Source organism: Ursus americanus, chromosome 19, assembly GCF_024610735.1.
Source record: "Ursus americanus isolate L20-20 chromosome 19, mUrsAme1.1.p, whole genome shotgun sequence".
NCBI classification, from domain to species: Eukaryota; Metazoa; Chordata; class Mammalia; order Carnivora; family Ursidae; genus Ursus; species Ursus americanus.
In genome coordinates this window covers 40,228,832-40,237,516 of record NC_142145.1, presented here as the reverse complement: position 1 = coordinate 40,237,516, position 8,685 = coordinate 40,228,832, and the positions used below count along the sequence as shown (strand labels likewise).

The window sequence follows — 8,685 nt, the reverse complement described above, 5'->3', positions numbered from 1 at the left end:
AGACTGTGTATTTTATTCTTGTCTACCCTGATGTCTTCATTTATTTACTTCCTACTTTTTCTTCAACCCACTCCAAGCTGCTTTCCAACCACACACTCTGTACTCTTTGATTTCAGTATATTCACATATGTTTAATTTAATATAATTGGTTTAATCTTTACCATACTTGACATTTCAACAGTTTTTGACAGTGATGGACATAACTTCTTTCTCGAATCATTATTTTCCCTCGACTTCCATAATGCTATAATACCCTGGTTTTCTTCCTGTCTATAGTGTTGATCATTCTCAGTCTGTTTTTGTGGCACCAGATAAAAGTTAAACAGGCAAGAAAGACTCTATTCAAGAGAGGCCCGGACTCAATCTGAACCCAGCTCTGACACAAAGGTGGGAGGTAAGATGTTTTTTTTGTTTTGTTTTGTTTTAATTTTAATGTTTTTTTATTATATTATGTTAGTCACCATACAGTACATCCCTGGTGGGAGGTAAGGTTCTTAAGAGCAGAGGTGAATGGGAGATCATCAGCCATCTGTGTTTGTTGATTGGCTTTACCAACAGGAAAAGTAAACTTTCTAATGACTTCATGACAGCAGGTATTTTGTAACTTGGAGCTAAGTGTTCTCCAAAGTTGGACTCCTACCTTCCCACAGAAACTGGGAGATGGAGCTACTGTCTTCCTTGATTATTACATTTCAAAGAATGATTCCCAGGTCCTTGAGAAAGATAATCCTGAACTGTACAAATGGCAAGAGGCTTTTAATAAGATTTACATCCCAGAATATTACTCAGCCATAAAAAAGAAGAGTTTTTGCCATTTGCAACAACATGGATGGATTGAGAGAGCATAATGCTGTGAAATAACTCAGAGAAAGACAAATACCATATGATTTCAATCATATGTGGAATTTAAGAAACAAAAAAAACAAGAAACAAACAAAAAAACAGACTCTTAAACATAGTTTTCCTGGTAACTGGTAGTTACCGGAGAGGTGGTGGGTGGGGGATGGGTGAAATAGGTGAAGGGGATTAAGAGTACACGTGTGATGAGCACGAAGTAATGCATAGAATTGTTGAGTCACTGTATTGTACACCTGAAACTAATATAACACTGTATGTTCATTTACTGGAATCTTAAAATATTTGCATCTCAAAGGGGCCAAGGAAGAATTTATAAGTTTTCTAAAGCAAATGCTCTGAGAAAAGGGACGTTAAGGGTCTAGAGACAGGAAGGAGTCTGTCTAAAATTTGGTCAAGCTGAGGAAAATGTTAAGGTCAGCTCTCTTTACCAAATATTTGACTTTGGAGTTTTATTTATCAGAACTTTTTTTTTCTTACATAGCTTCCATAGGTATTTTTGTCCACTTTAATAGCTTCATCGTCTATATTCTAATAATGTCCAAATCCTCATTTCTAGCCCAGCACTATCTTTTGCACTTAAGACCTCTCTATTCAATTGCCTAAATCCTTCTTCACTTCATTGTTCCACAAGCCCTCCAAAATGGCCAAATTCTATTCTTAACCTTAACACTTACACTGGTATCCACCAACTCAAATTAAATACATTTCTTCAGCTCCAAATATAATTAGTTACTAAGTTCTATTCATGTTCTCTCCCAAAAGCTCTCAAAGGAGTTTGGTTTTGAATTTGCCACTGTTTCCACGCTTGATCAATCCCGGCACTACCGTCGCCTGCCTTGCCCACCACTGCTGCCTCCACAGATCTCTCGGTATCTTTATCCCGGCTTTGCTCCAGTTGTTTTCCTTTGCTGCACCCAACGTGATATTTTAAAAATACAAATATTTTTACGTCATTCTTCTGCTTAAAACTCTTCAGTTACATCTTTTGAGGTAAAGTTCAAAATGTTTGACAAGGCTCAAGTGTCCCTCTACAGCTCAGCCTTAGTCTGTGTTTAGGTTTAATATGCACTCTCTCTGCTCCAGCTGTAGTGGTCTTTGTTTGCAATTCTTGTAATAGATCATGCTTTCTTACTTTATGGTTTTCACTATAATGTTTCCTCTACAAATCTTTTAGCTAATTCTTATGCTCCCTCCCAATCTCAGGTTCAATGCTACTTTTTCCAATTTTTTTTTTCTTCTTTCAAATTAGATTTAGTTCCCTTGCATGTGATTTGTCCCACTCTGTACTTCCTTTACTGTAGGGGTCATCACAGGTCATCAAATTCTTTGTTCCCAGAATTAGAACCTTCAGGAGGGTAGAGCCAGGGTCAGGCTTAGACAGAGCAGTAATCATGGCACCTAGAACAGAGGCTGTGAGAAAGCCAATGTTTGACAAATGGAATGTATTCAGTGAATGACAAATTAAAGTATACATCAGCGTGTATCACATCAGCTACACATTTTCCAAAATAACTGAAAATTATAGGCAAACTAATCCCTAACATGGTTTTGGAGAGTTACACTAACATAACTCTTTCAAATTAGAGAATGTTAAGTGCATATTTTGGCATCACAATAATTATGTTGAAAGAGTAATATATATGTAATATAATATATTGGACTTGAGGAAATGTCACAGCACTCCTATCACCTGATCAGTTTTCCTAGTCATTCATATCATAATTTAGTTCATACAGTCCATCACATTTAAAAGGTTAAGGCAAAAAGCCTGAGAATGTTGCCAAATTTACGACAGTATTTATAAATATTCATGAACCTGTAGCATTTCCTCGAGATGCCCTTTGACAAACTTTCCAGGAGAATTGAGACTTTGTCAGTATTTCAAAGATCACATGATTGATGGTTCTCGTAGCTTATTATAAATATGCAATAGTTCTTCTCTTCACTAGAAGTTATTGAAAGTCTTTGGGAGCACATATGTTCATACTAATAGTAATTAGTCACTAAAGATCCCATCAGACCACTTTACCATAGGAAGTTATTACCAACTAACCCAGGGCATGATCTAGGAAATCAAACTTGAAAGAGAGATGCTGAACTATTCAAACTGGATCCATTCACGTAAAACTTAAAAAGTAAAAAAGACTGACCATTTATTCATACATTGTGTTCTGAAAACAATTATGCACATCTGGTTGATTATGTCACTAGGGTGTATGTCAAATCTTACTAATGAAATGAGACTGTAGGTCACTATGAAAAAAACCCTTATGCAATACTTTCAACCCTCTGTATTTAATCAAATTCTTATTCTTCTGGATAAAGAAGAGGAGATAGGGGAATACTTTTAAAGAAGTACTGGCAAGGTTGATTAGGTAATTATTACCTATCAGAAATTATAAGGTTCAATGTGGAGGATGGAATTGTGAGAGCATTCTCACACGCTCCTGGTAAGAGTAACATTTGATTTAATCTTTTTTGGAAAGTATTGCACTGTATTCAATAAAAGCCTTAAAATGTTTGTCCACATACAGTAATGTATCTTAATGTAACAATTAGACTTACAGAAAATGCTTATAGAACATTATTATAATAATCAGGAACTGAAAATATCCCAAATACCCAATGATAAGAAGGTTATTAGTATATTAATATTTTTAAGTTATTAAAAAATATTTATAGTTTTTAATAAATAGGCTTGCTTAGACAAAGGAAAGAACAAACAGACTTCCAACTTATATATGAAATTTTATAAATTCTATGTAGATATAGTATGACATCAATGATTTCAATATATGCATAGAAAAAATGGAATAAAAATTAAGCTCGTGATACTTTAGACTTTTAGTATTTCACTTGCATAATCAGAAAATCTCATTTTAGTAATTTTTAAAGCAGACTTGATGATTTAGGGCAGTTTAAGGTCAAAGCAAAATTGAACAAAAAGTTCAAGGAGTTCCTGTATACCCATTGACTCCACATATGCACAGCCTCCCACACTGTCAATATCCCACTGAACCTATATTGACACAACATGATCACCCAGAGTTTATAATTTATATTAGGATTCACTCTTGGTCTTGTCCATTCTATGGGTTTTGACAAAGAATCACCATTGTAATATTGCATAGAACAGTTTCATTGCCCTAAAATTTCTCCATGCTCTGCTTGTTCAACTACTCTCTCCCCAACCCCAACTTCCATGATTTTGCTCTTTTCAGAATGTCACATAGTCCAGAGTGTCATACAGTTGGAATCATACAGTGTATAGCCTTTTCAGATTGGCCTTTTTTCACTTAGTAATATGCATTAAATGTTCCTCCACATCTTTTCATGGCTTGATAGCTCATTTCTTTTTAGCTCTGAATACTATTCCATTGTCTGGATGTACATGAGTACTCATGGCTGATGCAGTCAGGCTTCAGTATTGAAATTCGGAATTATAAAATAGAATGCACATTAGTGACTCCTACATTCACTTTATAGTTACAGCCTTCCATAAAAAAGAAGAATTTTACAGGAAATACCCACATTGTACATAAAATGTATTTTATTGGGAAGTGCAAAAGTCAAAATAAAAAACAAAGTGTCATATGTTATAAACAGAGTTATAATTATATATTAAAATTTGTAATTATTTTTAATGGAGGCATGATCTTAAAGTCACGAGGATAAGCATTTTCATAGGTGACTGGGGGCTTTGAGCAAAAGCCATAGAGGCTTGCCAGCTGTCCCCAGGAACAGGATGTAGGGGATTTCACCCTGGTATTTCCTGTAGGAACTTGCCTTTCTGCATCAGCCCCAAGGTGGTGGTTGGATTCCACCAAACTAATTGGACCTATACATTTGGATGCACCTGTTTTCTCAAAAATAAAGGTTTTCTCCATTATTTTGTTTTTGCTCTCTTTCTCTCTAGGGACCACAGACCACAGCATTGCAAGGCAGAACCTTGCTTTACACATTATTCCAATGCCATCACCACAAGATACTGTGTCCGTTGTAAAATTCCTGACCTGAGAGACAAGCTCAAGTGCCTCCAGGGCCTAATCACTTGAGTTCTCTGTGGGACATCTCAGAATCCTGGGGAGGGTGTTAAAGACGTGTGTCAAGCCACAAAGTTCCAGAATTATCGCTAACATTCATTTCTTAGGAGGCCTTGTTTAAGCTCCATTAACACCAATTCTGACAAGTTGACCCATTTGTAAAATCCCAAATGTCCGCATGTATTTATTCCTACAACTTAACATTCTTTTATTTATTTATTTCATTTTTAAAAATATGTGCTGATTTATTTATAAGGATAAGGCGGTTTCCTAGGTGATAAATTCAAGAGGAGGTGCGAGCATTTTATTCATCTGGATGCCCCTTCCCTGACAGGCAGGACAGCAGGTTCTAGGACAAGCTAAAATCATCCCCTATTGAAAAAAAGGAAAAAAAAAAAAGTTACTCCTTAGCAGTCCTGGGGCAGTGGTTAAACAAAAAAATTTTTTTTCACTGATTCCTAATTGTTTTTGAATACTGAGGCTTGGGAAGAAGTTTCCACTGGGTTCAGGAGGAAGGCGTGCCTTCTGCATAATGTTGGGAGGATAATGATAGGAGTAGGGCCTATGCAGTTTGGCCTCTTAGCCCAAAGATGCCAAGATGATGTCTACTGGCTTCTTCTCTGAACTTCTAGCTGTCATCTGCATTGTTACTGTGTCCAAAAGCAGCAGTTGGGAGTGCACCGGGATGTCATGACCACCCTGGAGCACACCAGCCAGGAGCATTGTGGGTGTTCTTGTCATCCAGCACTTTGTCTGACCTCTCGCAAGGCTACATTCCCAGAAATTGTACCATATTGCCCACAGTCTCTTCAAGTGTCTTAATGGTAGACAAGGTGAATGTTTCTTCCTTCTCAAACTCATCCCCTACCTCATCCCAGACTGTTTCAGAGTTCAGCTTCATGACCTTTTGGATGTGATCAGCAATGATGACTTGCAGATCTTCTGGCACATATTCATCTTCATAGCCTTCATCATCAGTCTCCTCAGTGGTGGGGTCACAGTCCTTGACAGAAAATTTTGTCATGCAACTGAATGTGCAGGCCACAGTTGTGGGGTCTTCCTTGGGCAGTGCCACCAGCGTGTAACAGGTCCCAGGCTGGTTGTAGGGTAAGCTTTGGGCAGACACGTAACAGAGCACTTTGTAGGCTTTAGTAGGCTCCATCTGCACTGTGACATTCTACAAAGTCTGGTCATTGAGTGTGTTTGTGCAGTCAAACTGGAACACCATGTGGTCAGTGGAGGTGTGTTTGGTGCAGTGATGACATACTCTGTCTCTGACTCAGTGAGGATCACAGGTTCAAGTGAGAGCTTGAAGTGGGGACCCCACCCACGGAACTCTGGTACTTTCACCAGTTGCTCCTGGAAGATCTGTTGCCAGGTGGCTGCCACTTTCTCAGGCTGCTTGGCAGCGGTGATGAGGGTGCTTTCGGTTCTGTGCTCTGCTATTGGCATGGTGGCCAGGGTCACAGACTTGAGGTCAAAAGGTTTTTCTGATGGCTCTCAAGTGTACTGCTGCAGAGCTCTCTCCAGACCAGTGATGGAAACAGTCAGACCATTTCGAATATAGTCTGAATTGAGGGCCTTCTCTATCTGCTCCAGAATATTGAGATAGTAGGTGGCTTGGTCCCTTACTTCACTGTCATTATTCATCACACACTTCTTCAGCAACACCAAGATACTGAGTAACATCTCTTCTTTCTGGGCTCCAGATTTGGCCAGAGCACTTACAGCACCTGCCCAGACCTCCTCATGCTCCAAGACCAAGTAATCATACATGAAGCAGATATGTGTGGAGAGGTTGTTGGTCTGGGGCCCCTCCTGGCCCAGGAGATGCAGGACATGGGTGGCCATCATGGTGAACTTGCAGTCCTCGATGAACTCACACAGGTACCAAAGCCCAATCTCCTTGTTCTCCTGGTTCTCCTCAATGATGCTGATGATGCAGTCCATGATACTCGTACTCAAAGCCACCCTCTTCTCACAGCATTGTGAATAGGAAGTTCATAACCCCAACATGTTTTGAGGATACTTCTGACAGGGCACTGATGGCCTGGACCACCACCACCTTGAACTCATCCAAGATATCCGACATGAAGGACAAGATCTGTTTCATGAGGCAGTTTTGCTGCCAGTCTTTAGAAGTATAGTGATGGCCATTGTGGTGATGCTGCTATTTGAGTATGTAACCACGTTCTCCAGGTCCAGATTGCAGGCCATCACTGCTGACAGCTGCAGGGAAGCTGGAGCACTGACACAGCTGGGGCCAGCTCTTTAGCACTGCAGCCTGGCAGATTGACAATGGATGAGATGGCTTTGTACACCACCATCTTGTGCTTATTGGGCAGGCATCTCTCAATGAAGTCTAATAGTGGGCTGTCATGGCTGCCATCCTTCTCCTCCAGCTGCTTGCTGGCCACCTTGAGACTGTGCTGAACGTGCTAATTAGCTTATTGACAGCCAAGTGGTCATTCTTATGCACATGGTAGAGGAACCCCAGCACATGGTACTAGACCATAGGATTATCACTGCATGCCACCTGCTAGGCCTCATTCACCCAGACCTTGACCACATCAAAGCTGCACTTCAGCAGGTGCAGGGAAGATACCAGGGAGGAGCTAGAGACACTGGGCACCTTGTCCATGATGGCCTGGTTCATGTAGCGCTCAGTAGACTGCAGCATGGTGCTATCAGTGATCTGACAAAGGGCATGTATAACTGGGCCCTGGTGGCCATCTTCTTTCCTGGTCATGTCCTTTGTCAGGCTGCTGGTGATGATAATGATGTCCTCATCAATGTATGATATCTCCTTGATGATCAAGTAGCACATCCAGCAGAGTGTGGGATAATGGGAATGAAAGAACTTGGTCATGCAAAGAAGACCTTAGTCACTTCAGTGGTCCCTAGGTATTCCCCCTGGTTTATGAGGTAAAAGATCTTGTTGAGGATGAGGGCACATTTTTGAGGGTTAATGGGAATTTCAATAAATACATGGGTCTCCTGGAGTACTGCACTCTTCTCAAGATGCTGGAATATGTTGGACCCCCCACCTGATTCCTTGTCTCTCTTGTTGAATTGCTTCAGCATGGTGCTGTCAGCCAGGTGCAGAGTAGTAGCCCTGTGCTAGACAGGTGCAATGAGCATCAGTGGTCTGGGTACAGTTCCACACAGGCCACTTTCTTGTGGCCACATAACCCTGCACCTTAACATTCTCTTAGTATAAACTTTCAATAAAAAAAGAAAATGAAATATAAGCATTATGGTAGCCCCCATTCAGACCTTTGACCTGAACCAGTATTCTACCTAGATAAATGTGGGTGTAGTCAAGATAGAATAGCTAATTTTATCAGGTTTGAATATAGACTAAACCTCCAAGTGTAGATGGTTTTAGGTACCATCCTGAGAATCTCTGGAGTATATAGCCTCTATGGCGTTTTAATAAGATTGTTCATCTGATTTAATCAGTTAGAAACTTCCTTTAAAAATGTGTATTTATATGAATGACAGCTGTGGCAGCTTTGGGCAATGGGGAATTTTGAAATACACAGTTATAGAAATGTAAAGGGACTGAACTCTGCACATTTACTACTACAGGGATATCCACACAACCTTAGCAAAAACTAACTGAATTCACTCCCCTGCCACACAAGTAACAAGGTTCCCACCAGCAGGCAATAACACCTCACAATAGCTCAAAATAACCTTTAAAATGGCATGTAGGGAAGTGGTAATTCAGTAATGCAGAAGGCAGTTCAGAAAGGTGTATATTTTAATCTTTATTATATAA

At 39.9% G+C, this 8,685-nt stretch overlaps 1 pseudogene; it reads right to left on the bottom strand.

Annotated features, from left to right (window-relative positions):
• Positions 1-5,480: 5,480 nt before the first annotated feature.
• Positions 5,481-7,985, bottom strand: LOC123782096 (coatomer subunit gamma-1 pseudogene; annotated as a pseudogene).
• Positions 7,986-8,685: the final 700 nt, after the last annotated feature.